This window comes from Cupressus sempervirens, chromosome 11 (genome assembly GCF_028749045.1).
Source record: "Cupressus sempervirens isolate cs-2001-9-10 chromosome 11, ASM2874904v1, whole genome shotgun sequence".
NCBI classification, from domain to species: Eukaryota; Viridiplantae; Streptophyta; class Pinopsida; order Cupressales; family Cupressaceae; genus Cupressus; species Cupressus sempervirens.
The window spans coordinates 625,104,530-625,117,451 of NC_143128.1; positions in this window are offsets into that span (position 1 = coordinate 625,104,530).

The following is a 12,922-nucleotide window of genomic DNA, read 5'->3' on the forward strand; positions in this document are numbered from 1 at the left end:
AAATTCTTGCATTAGTAGCAACTATCAAGCCAATCTCCTAGAGATTGTTGGTTTGTTCATCAAATATTTGATAGCAAAGTGATCTATATGTACAAATATTTAGTACCCTATAATATAATTTCTAAATTTATTTAGAGCATAAATTCTAGCAAGAAAATCTTTCTCTATTACAATGTAATTATACTCTGCTCCTTGAAGATTTTTGCTAGTATAGTAGATTGCATGTTCTACTAAATCCATCTTTTGGCCAAGTACTACTCCAATGGCATGATCTAAAGCATTAGTATGTATGTGAAAAGGTAACTTCCAATTTGGTCCTTGAAGCACTACTGTTGTTGAGAGGAATTTCGTAAGCTACAAGAAGGCCTTTGTACAATTAGAATCCCATATAAACTATGCATCTTTTAGAAGCAATTTATATAGGGGTGTTGCAATTTCAATGAAATCTTTGATAAAGTGTCAATAGTACCTTGCATGTCCTAGAAAACTCCTAACTTCTTTCAATTTAGCTGGTATAGCCAATGTGCATATGACCTCTATCTTTGTTGGATCTACTTCAATTCCTTTGGGAAAAATAAAGTGTCCCAACACCACTCCTTCTTGAATCATTATGAAACACTTTTTTTTGTTTAAAGACAAGTTGTAGTCTTTGCATCTTTGTAAAACCTTGTCCAAGTTTTGTTTGGCTTATTCAAAGGTTTGCCCATATGTGGTGAAGTCATCCATATACACTTCCAAACAATTTGCAGATATGTCAGAAAAAATGCTAATAAAAACTCTTTGGAAAGTTGCAGGTGCATTGCACAAACCAAATGGTAGGATAACATAAGAAAATGTTCTCCATGGACATGTGAATGTAGTCATGTCCTAATCCTCTAGTGCTATCTAGATTTGATTGTAGTTGCTGAACCCATCCAAGAATGAAAAGTGCTTCTTTCCTGCAAGATTGTCAAGAACCTAATCAACAAAAGCCAATGGAAAATGATCCTTCTTGGTAGCTGAGTTAAGTTCTCTATAATCTATTTAGACTCACAATTTTCCCCCCTTCTTGGGAAAAATAACTAATGGTGAAACCCATTGACTATCTAAAATAGGATATATGAAGCCAGCATTGAGTAACTTTTTCTGTACATTTTTGACAATATCTCATAATGTTGGGTTTATCCTATGCTAAGGTTGTCTCACAAGTTTGCAATCAAGACTTATATAGATCCTATGAGTATAGAGTGTGGGGTCCAAACCTTTCATATCTATATAATCCCAAGAAAAAGCATCTTGCTACTTTTGTAACAAGTACAAGATATCATGATATTGTGCCTAAGAGAGGGACTTGTTTAAGTTTAGTAATGTCCCTAGATCGATTGTTGTTTTGACTACTTTTTTAGCCATTGAAATCTGAGAAATTGGTTTTGAGTCTATTTCATGTGGCAGGAGAAAATGTAGAATTTGTGTAGACTCAGAATAATGAAGTTTAGATGGTAAAGATAGAATGCTTTCTAAAATACAATCATGTTTAGAAGATGTGTCAAGTTGTGCTCCATACTCATTTAGTATGATAGAAGAAATGACATCATCCTCTTCTTTAATGCTTACAAATGAGTTGCTTGAGATCATTATCAAATTTTTAATAAAATCTATGTCCATATCAAAGTCACCCATATTTGGCTAGAGAACTTGGTCATCCTATAGCAAAGGCTGAGTAGGAGAATACAAGGTTGAGTTTTGAGTGTTCATCCCATCTGAAATAGTCATTTTCCCTGATCGACATGCAATATAAGCATCTGCTATTGCTAACCATGGTCATCCTAGAATGATAGGATATCCCCTAGTACTTATTTTTGGAGAGAGTACGACAAAATCAACTGGATAATTCCATGAATGTAATGTGACTGTGACATCTTCTAACATACCATCAGGAATGATGGCAGAACTATCTTCTAATTGCAAGATTATTGGTGTTTGTCTAAGACCAATGATGTTTAATTTGGACACTACTTCTTTGGTCATTACATTAATGGATGCTCCTAGGTCTATTAAGACATTTTGCACTTGCACTCCTTGAATGGCAAGGGTTACTACTGGGCTTCTAGGGTATGCATACTTAGGCATCTTGAGGTTATTAAGCATAAGATTAGAAATCTAGCCAAGGACATGGATAGTCTTTGGATCTTTCTTTTTACTTCCTAAATTTTTAATACAGGCTTCTTTGATGGCTTTTAAATATATGGGTACATTTTTTATTGCATTAGCAAGGGAATTTTTATCATCATTTGCTTGAGTTGTTCAAGAAAATCTAGTGCAACTTGATTTTCATTTGGTAGAATTTGCTCTATTAACCTACTAGGAAATGATGGTTTCTTGGCTACAAGAGAGATAGTGGTGGTAGGTTCTTGAACTGACTCAACATTTGTGTCATCTACTTCTGTCATAATGGGTTGTTGATGTGATGCAAGCATTGTTCCAGATCGTAAATGAATATCATTCAAGGTGATGGAATAGCTTTGTTGCTAGGCTAAAGGTTTTGCACTATTGGGATTAGGCACAGGTTGTGTAGGTAACTGTGGCTATTTTGGAGGGGCTATATTGGTTGCAGGAGGCATTAAGGGTTGTTGTTGAGGAGGTTGAGTTAAGGCTGGTTGATGCTATTGTTGTTGCCAATTCTAGGGTTGCTTCCAACCTTACTGAGGTTGTTGTCTTGCCACCCTTGGTTAGGTTGATGCCAACCTTGGTTAGGCTGTTGCCAATTATTATAATTACCATGCTACTGTTTCCATTGACTATTAGCACCATTATTATGGAGTGGCTTTTGAAGAATACCTAATCTTGGAGCCCATGACCTTTGTTGAGAAATATAGAGGACTTCCCCATCTTCATCAATTTCCTTGAATTCAGTAGGCACATGCTATGATTCCAGACTAGCAATAGGCTTGCATCAACAATTGCATTTCTTCTCTCTGTAGCGAGGGCAATATTTTGCTAACATAATATCAGCATCCTCCTTCTTCCTTCATACTTATATGGTGTCCAATTGTGTAGTGACATTGTTAATGATGTCTTGTTTGAAATCTGATAGGAGGTTTGACAGTTCTATCTTAGATACTCTAGCACCAGGAGTCTTTTGGATTAAGTCCCTCAAACCGCATCCTTTTCTTATTGTTACTTTGGAGTAGTTCAAGAAAATGTTTTGGATTTTAGTGCACATCTTCTATGTAATGTCACATCCAGCCATTAATTCTAAGGCTTCAATACTCCTATCATGCACTCCTTTCAGAAAGAGATGCTTTTGGGTCTCCTTGTTCAATTGATACTGCATGTTGCACTGCAAGCTAAACATGAACTAGGAAACATAGTCCTCCAAAGTCTCATCCTCCTTTTGTGACATCTTAAAAATGTCATCTCCTTTTAAGTCATGGTCTCTACAATATTCCTTATATTTATTAAGAAATAGGTTACTCATAGTTGGCCAATTTGTCACAACATTGGTACCTAGACTCATGAACCATCTTAAAGAAGCCTCTTTGAGAGTTGATGGAAACAATTTTAATTTATTAGCATTGGTTGTGTAGTCATAAAGTCAAAAAAGGATGTCAAACTCCAAGAGAAAGGTTTCTAGATCTTCAGTAATAAGGCCATAGAACTTAGGTAGGGTAGCTGAGGGTATTTTCTTCAAATTTTAGTTACCCTGCTAAGTAGAAATTGGAAAGGGAAAGGTAGGCTGAGCTAATGCCATTTGTGGATGTCCTAGTGGTGGCTAATAAATTACTAGAGCTAATGGATTATCTTGATATTCTAGATCAATGAAAAGATTATTCAAATGGAAGGATTCTTTAGATGTGGTTGGTGATTGTACTTGATCTGGTACCTCTACAAATATGTTCTCAAATAGTTCTTCTTCTTCTCTTTCTTCTCTTTCTTCTCTTTCTTTAGGGTTAGGATAAAAAGGATCTTCTTGATTGAAGTTGGGAAGAAATCTTCCAAGGTGGTCTCTTCTCCTATGCATGCAAAATACTAAAATTGAAACTAAGTGACTCAATACTGAATACTAGATTGACACCATCCCCAGCAATGGTGCTAAAAATGTAAAGCCAATATAACACCTTTTTAGTTATAGGATTGGACATCCCTTACTACCAAAGTACTATGCTGATCTTCATTAAATATCAATCTAGGAGCGTGAACTTGAGATGATGTTCGCAAAGTATATGCTCTAGATTTCACTAAAAGTCAGTACTACCTTGAATGCAATAACCATTAAGAAAATATAGTTTATCCAAAGGAAATCCAAATATAAAATTATTAGAAGGAAATTCTAATTACTTAACCATAAATCTATGCCCCTACTACTATATGAATAGTGACTAGCTCTATTTCTAGTGGCTGTAGAAATAGTAGTTCTAATCTTAACTTAGAAAATCGAGTCTAACTCCTAATTAATAAAGTAAACTCCACCTTCCACATGGGCCCCTATGGAAGAATGAATGAAAGATCAACTTAGATGAAAGTATAGAAACTCAAGAAAGTCATGTATTCATTCAAATATGTAGTATTACAATAGTTTGGAAAAATGAGATATCTATCAACTCTATCAATGTGCTTACTACCTAACCTTATAGACACAGACAAGGTCTTACTTAAAAGGAAGGAAATAATAGACCCCTACAATTATGACTTCCTCATGAAGGATAGTCAGTTAAAATTTAAGACTTATGCAAGCATGCAATCATAAAGACATTAAATATCTCCTTAAATTCCCATAAATATAGAGCATAGCAGATGCTAGATCTACTCTTTTATCTAACTTAAGTAGCTTCCAAGAATCCAGGTATCATGCAACTGTTCTTTTCATGTTCAGCTAATCACTTTGATGCTTGCTTTCCTGCTCAGCCACTTTATTAGGTCCCTCTTGTTATTCATTAAAATGAGTCCCTTCTAACTTTGTCGCCAAGTCTCCAGTTGCAACGGTGTCATAATTTTTCTCTTTAAAACCAATGATTCCTCAACACTAATCCTTTGTAGTTATTTTTGATTAACTCTATCTCGGCTTGTATTCCTACGATCAACATTTAATGTACAAAAAACTTCCCAAGAACATTTATTTATATTTATTAATTTTTAAAGAAAAAGCATTAATTATTCAACTAACAATTTTTGCAATCTCTTTGGCTACAAGAAGATCTACCCATATCAAACATTTATGAAGAAAAATTTTTACCCAAAAAAAACCCTTTTTTAGATATAATTCTTATTATCAGTCTTATGCCATATGTCCATACCTTATACATCAAAAGTTCAATATACTATACTTAAAAGATGATAAAGTTCCACTATCATCTATTCATGCCATCAATGATGAATTATCAATTGGAGATGAAACAAGATATGTAGTAAAATGAATTGGGACATGGACTATAAACTTAAAATCCAAAATTTCACTTGAACTCATTGGAATAGTGTATATGTTTGGAATCAAAAGGAACTTAGTGTTAATTTCAGCACTTAAGGACAAGGGATATAGAATTATATTCAGAGATGGAAAGGTATTGGCTCGTCTTGAGATGTAAGATATAAAAAATGCTCATACTATTGGAAAAGGTCACGGATTCCTCTAAAAACTATGCACTTCACAATCTTTGGCACTTATTCATGAATCTACTAAAGAAAATTAAATCTGGTAGAGGAAACTAGGGAATATTTATTTTTGAGGTTTATCTTCTTTAGAGAAGATGCTAATAGGGTTACCTAAACTCTGACCTAAACATAAAGGTACATGTAAAGGTTATACACTATGAAAGATTACTAAGAAAACCTTTCACAATAGAAAAATTAAATCTAAAAATGTACTTGAACTTGTTCATTTTGAATGTAGACCTCTATCTATTCCCTCCTTAGTACAATTTTTGTGTTACATTATCTTTTTAGATGACTTCTCTAAGAAGAATTGGATTTATTTTTTATATGTAAGGAATATGAAGAAATTCATCTAAAGCTCAAAGGTTTTAAAACACTAGTAGAAAACACATTAAAAAAGAAAATCAAAACTCTAAGAAGAGATAACAGGAAGGAGTACACATAATATATTTTTCAAAACTTTTATAAAAAAATTATGATTAAGAGGGAATTATGTGTTCCTTATAACCCCCATCAAATTAAGTTTCAAAGAGGAAGAATCTAGAACCATTGTTGAAGCTATAAAATAAATGATGCATGTGAAAACTTAAAAACCCACCTTTGGGTTTAAGCATCTAGTGTTGTTGATTATGTGTGTATGTGCAAGATCATGGTGTGCCAAAAAATGGCATTCTGAAAAATCTGTACTTTTCAAATATCTCAAACCATTTCAAAATCTATGCCAACTTTTTTCCCACCCACCCTGATACTAAATGAAAAAAATTAATATCTTTATAAGGACTATTATATCTTTTGATACCAAACCTATATGGTCAACTTTAAAAACATCCTTAAAATGTGTTTTCGGCCTTTTTTATGTAATTTTTACTTCAAACATGTAGCTGATGACTTTTTTTTCACCAAAATTTGATGAAATGAAAAGGGTTTTGTTCTTATCTTTCAATAAATGTAAGTTTTGTCAAATTATGAGTTTAGTATGTAATTATTACTTATTTTTTAATGGAGTTATGTATAAAGTGTTGACTGACACACTACTTGAAAAGCAACTATAACTTTCAAATGGTACAACATTTTTTAAATCCAAAAGATGCATCACATTCTATGTTTCTTCTACTATAAGGAAAATAAATGAAAATTTGAATTTTACAAAATTTTTAATTAATTAAGGTGGTTAGACATGAAAGTTTTTCTATTCCAAAAATACTAAAGTCAAAAATTAATTATTAATTGATGCAGGAGCATCCAGAGGTATAAGGGCAATACTGTGTCACCCAAAAAATATACTTAGACTTAGATTTTGTTTCATGTGTTTTCATTTCTGGATACCCATTTGGGTCAAATGAAGGTTCCAACTCTCACAGTTCCACTATCAGTGTTCTAGATTAGAGTACTTGAGCACCTTGGGATATGTGTAAATGCCAAAAAAAAAGGACTATGTAATTGAGTCATAATTATGGTAGATTAGAAGGTGTAAATTTGAGGAAGGATTAAAATTGTAATTTAGAACATTCCAAAAAAAGAATTAGGTCAAAATGCTGCACGGTTTGAAAGTTATTGCAGTTTTTCAATTTTTGGAGACTTCCTAAGAATGCTTCAAAGTTAGTTTAGGGCATTAAATGACCTTGTAAAAGGCCAAAAAAAAGGGATGAACAAATCTTGTCCATAAGGCTATAGAACAATTCGAGAGCTTTCTAGAAATGTAAACAATTCGTCAATCAGAGCTACGGTTCTAAAGTTATGCCTCCTGAAAGTTTGGTTACTATTTTTGGATTCTTCTACCTTTGTGCTGACTTCTAACGTGACTTCTGGAGCCTTCTATTTGGTTGGTGAATACCAACTAGCACTTTCTAGAATGTATTCCTAATCCTTAACCCTTTGGGGTCTATTTAAGGACATTTTTGGCATTGTAAAAGATAGTTCGGAGTGGAGTTTGAGAGAAGGTACTAGGAGAAGAAATTATCTCTAGATTTATGCTATTGTAAGCCCATAGGGCATGTTTTGGTGTCTCTTTCTCTACACTAAGTGTACTAGCATATTTTCATAGTTAATAAAATTTTCCCTTTCCTGTTGTGTCCATTCTATGCTTGGGTTTTGTCCCCATCATTAATTATTTATTTAGAATAAAAATACCCAAAAATATGTGTCATATCCAAGCATGAGTCTACTACTTATATCTAGAATATTATTAAAAAATATTATCATTTGATTTTGATTATGGTGGTCAGACATATGCCTACTTATTTTTGTTCTAAAATTTTGGTAATATTGCATTAAAGTTCAAAATTTTGACCAATCAATTTTTATTTTTTTGAGATAAGTCCTATTAGTTTAGAAACTAGATTCAATTTTCTAGAGATTCTTTTCTCTTAATATTTTGATATAGAGTTAATAACAAGTAGAGTTGACATAACCCTGATTTTCTAATTTTTTATTGCCACTTAAGAGCATAGTTTGGTTGACCATGATCTTGCACATACCCATATCCAAAATAGATGTCCCCACTCTCATCTTTAAAATAAACCCCCCCCCCCCCCCCCAAAAAAAATATCTAGAGATAAACCTAATATTAGTCATCTAAGAGTAATTGGGTGTCTTGTGTATATTCATATCCCTAAATAGAAAATAACTAAATTATATCCTTCTAGGAAAAGAGAAATTCTTGTTGGTATAGTGAAACCTCTAAAGCCTACTGAATATACATTCTTGGAAAATGACACATTGAACTAAGTATAGATTTCATATTTGATGAAGATACTATATTTATAAGTTCTAAATATTAATAAGATAATGAAGAAATATAAAAGGATTCATCTCTTGTGATTTAGAAGAAGAATCAAGATATAATAGAGGACACTAACCCCATTGATTGTATCCATACCTCAAAATGAGTCTTAGGACCTTTAATTATTGTACTTATATAAAATTATGTTATTATGAGTTTCACTTCATTGTTCCTTTGGCTATGCATACATCATGAAGAGGTGACCAGCTCTAAATGATTGTCATTTTCATTCTTATAAGTTATTCCAAGGTGACAATCTAAAAATAACTTGACCTCCTATCATGATAGATATCATATGGTTGATATCTAAGTATAACATGATAGACTATATCTTTTAAATAAATATCAATTAAGATATCATTTAATGTGTATCTATGAGTTGTATTGTATAGATATATCATGGTGGATTTAGTATCCATGGATAAGCCATGAATTTAAATATCACCAAGGTAAGTATAATATGAGTCATATGTGTACACATATATTATGGACATCATGTGTACTTCTTTAATATCATGAGACTTGATATTAATAGCTTATTACTCTTAATATTATTAGTTAATGGTGGATTCAATATCTGTAGACATGGCATACAATCTACTTATATTTCTATAGTGAATGTCTTGTAGTAATATATTTGTAGATATGTCATACAATCTTTGTATGGAAGATATCTTGTAGTAAGATATATATAGACATGTGATACTCACTAATATCGCATTGAGGATGATATACTTATTATATGTTGGAAACAAAACTCTTCAATTGTTTATTTTCATTGATGTTTACACAAATATCAGTATTAACTAAGAAATATAGAGTTTGTAGTATTAATCTTGTATATCTTTTTATTAACCAAGGAGTCAAGTAATAAGAACTATTTAATATTAGCCAAGCAATTGGTTTATTGAAAGGATTCATGCTTTCATTATTGACTGAGCAGTTGGACATCAAAGAAGATCATTATTGATCAAGTGGTCAAGAAATGAAGAAGTCATAGTGTTAATCAATTGTTCAAGTCCTAGTTCTAACCGAGTGATAGTAGAATGCAATTGTCAAATATTTTATTAATTAAAACCAACTATTTTGATGTTTAGTGATTTTATTGAAGGGTATTCAAGCTGAATTTTCCTAGCTTATGATATATAAGAAAGGTAAAGTTGAGAAGAAAAAATGTAACAAGAAGAACATGAAAAATATGGACATGTGAGAGAAGGTAAAAAGGTAGAGTGGGAAAGTGTGAAAGATAAGATGCAAGGAAAAATAAGATCAAAAAGAATCCAGAGGTCAAGCTAGAACAGAGAGTTGAATTTGAAAGATAGTTGCTTTATAAATTAGGTCAAATTATTGTTTCTTTCTAACCATTGTAGCAATAAACAAATTTCTTAACAAAGTTGAATTAACAATCATTTGTAAATCATCTAACAAGGTAGCATTTCAAGATTGAAGTGTATAAAGAACTTTAAAAAGGCCATTCCTAATAGGGTGATCTAAATCCTCTAATAGGGTAATACTTAATAGTATGTTTTATAACCTTTAATAGGGTTGGCTCTTAATAGGGGTTACTTTAGAATGAAAAATATTCTGACTAGTTGCAAGGTGATTTTTTACAAATTTTCTTTCCATGCTAAATCTTAGTGTCATCTATGTTCATCACTATTTTTTTATGCTTTATTTTTCTAAAACCAAGTTACTAAAGGATAAAATAGATTAATAAATCTTAAGATTTCTTTGTTAACCAAGTGATAGTAATATTCTACTGTTAACTGAGCTATTCAATATTGTATGATAAGAGAAAGTTTGTAGAGACATCTAAGGGACAAGGATTTATTTTTGTGATAATTGATTTACCCCTCCCCTCTTAGTTATTCTCTTAAATTTCAAACATTTGGTATCAGAGAAGTTGGTACTTGCAAGTAAAGGTTTTAAGGACCTAAGCTAAAGATTAGGATGTCTTATAGAAGGGTGATCCCTAAGATGAATAGAGAAAACTTTTTAGCATGGTAGGCATTGATGAAGCTACATATAACAATAATTAGTGATGTTGGTGTATTCTACTTGGAGAACAAATATGTGCCACCACCCAGGCCTAGGATTGTGGAGAAAATAAAAGAAGAAAAGGATCACAATATTATGATAATTGATATTGCATCCTATTTGAACTATTTTAAATTTGATGAAGTCAAATATTGTCCTACTACATTTTACATGTGGCAAAAACTAAAGTAAGTCTTTGGAGGTGAAAAAACATGCAAAGATCCAAAGATAAATTTTAGGAGGAAAGTTTGATAGATTGAAAATTAAAGAAGGTGAGAAAATTTCTCAATATAATGAAAGGATCAAATATTATGTTAGTGAAATCATAGTTGTAGGAGGTAAAATTGATTATGAAATAGTAATCAACAAGGTACAAAGAAGTCTTCTTCCTATTTATGCAATTAGAGTTTCAGCCTTTCAAGAGAAGAGATACAATCCAGTGCATGATCTAACCCTAGATACTCTTGTGGGAAAATTAACTTCTTTTGAGTTGGATAACTTTGATAACTATGCTCCTTTTTCTAAAAATCAGTAATTGCATTCAAATCAAAACTAACCCTTGCTAGAAAAGGAGGGAACACAAAAGGAAAACAAGTTGACATTGAAGAAGAAGATGAATCAGATGAAGATCTTAATGTCATTGAATCTCTTCTAGAAAAAAGAGAAACAAAGAAAAAGGAAAATTCAAAGGAAAAATTCCATTGATTTGTTTCTAATGTGAAGAAGTCGGTCACATTGCTACAATGTGTCCAAATAACCTGGAAGATAAAGATGAGAAAAAGTTCAACTAGTACATAGGCAAGAAAGACTTCAAAAGCTACAAGGACTACAAAGGAAATGGTAAGAAAGCATGTTACATTACAAAAGATTTTGATAGTGATAATGATAAAGATGAATTAGTTTATATTATTGTTAAAAATGAATCTGATGATGAGGAAAATGAAAATATGACACTTATCTCTTGTGCTAGCAAAAATGTTGCATGGATCATAGATAGTGGTTATTCTCATCACTTGACTGGTGATAAAAAAACAAATTGAACATTTGGAACATTACGATGGTGGAAGTGTTAGATTTGGGAACAATTAACCATGTTATGTAAATGGAAAAGGAATCATACCATTGACTGATGAAATCAAATGTGAGAATGCATATTGGGTTGAAGGATTAAGGCATAATCTACTTAGTGTAGTAAAGTTGAATTCATGAATGATAAAGCTAAACTATTGGATAGAAAAGGAAAACTAGTTGGAAATGGAAATTAGACCAATGTAAATTTATTTCACCTAGATCTTACTAAAAGTTCATTCCCACTAGTTCAATTAGAGGAAATTTGGTTATGGCATAAAAGAATGTGTCATTTTAACTTTGATAACCTAATCACCATAAGCAAGATAAATAGACTAAGAGGCATACCATATCTAAAGAAACCTGATATGAACATGTATAAACAATGTCAAATTGGAAAAATGAGCAAAAGAAGGTTCAAAAGCAAGTCCTACAATTCTAAATAAGTGTTAGAACTAGTTTATATAGATCTTTGTAGGTCTATAGGTGTGGAAAGCTACTATGGAGATGGGTAAAAGTACAAAGTTGTGTCACCTTTTAGGGTGACATATTAGAACAACTAAATTTGAGTATTTCTATCCAAAAGTCAATTTTTTTCAAACATATGTTCTATATAAATTCATTCTAGCTAAGTTATATATGGTCTCACACTTTTCCAATTGGAAATGACTATTAAATTCATGTTTATACTAGTTTGTATCCAATTACTAAAGAAATAAAAATATTTTAGAAAACTAACATTTCAATAAATTTGACTATTTTTTTAGTAACATATAAACACCATTTTATAGATCTCAAAGTCAAAAATATTCTCATATAGAGTTTATAGTGGTTTTATTAGATATAGTATATTGTAATTAAAATATTCTACAAGCACATATTTTAACATGCAAAATTATGTTGATTTTGAGAAATAAAAAATATTAGATAATATCATAAAAATTAAAAATTATACAACATTTTAAACAAGAGAATCCTCTTCTAGAATGTATAATTTTTCTTCTGGTTAGAATAAATATGTTTTGAAAACTATGGTGAGAAATGAAAACTATCAATTTCAGGTGAGTTGAATTTTGAATCATTATATAAGAGAAAATACTATCTAAAGTCAATTTGATTGTTCTAGCTATATATAGTATCTACAACATAGTCTTAATTCAAATGGAAATAACTTTTTTTCCATATAGTTTTGTGGTGGGAACTAAACCCCTAATTTGTAGCTTTTTTTAGTAACTAAAAAATTATCTATAAAAATTAGGAAAACATATCAATTGTTATTCCCAATTATTATTAAAAATTATAATCATAAACTTCATCCATTTCTACACATTTCATTAGTTTACTTCATTTTCAAATCACAAATAATAATATTAGTTTTAGGTCATTGAAGGTGAACAATTATACTTT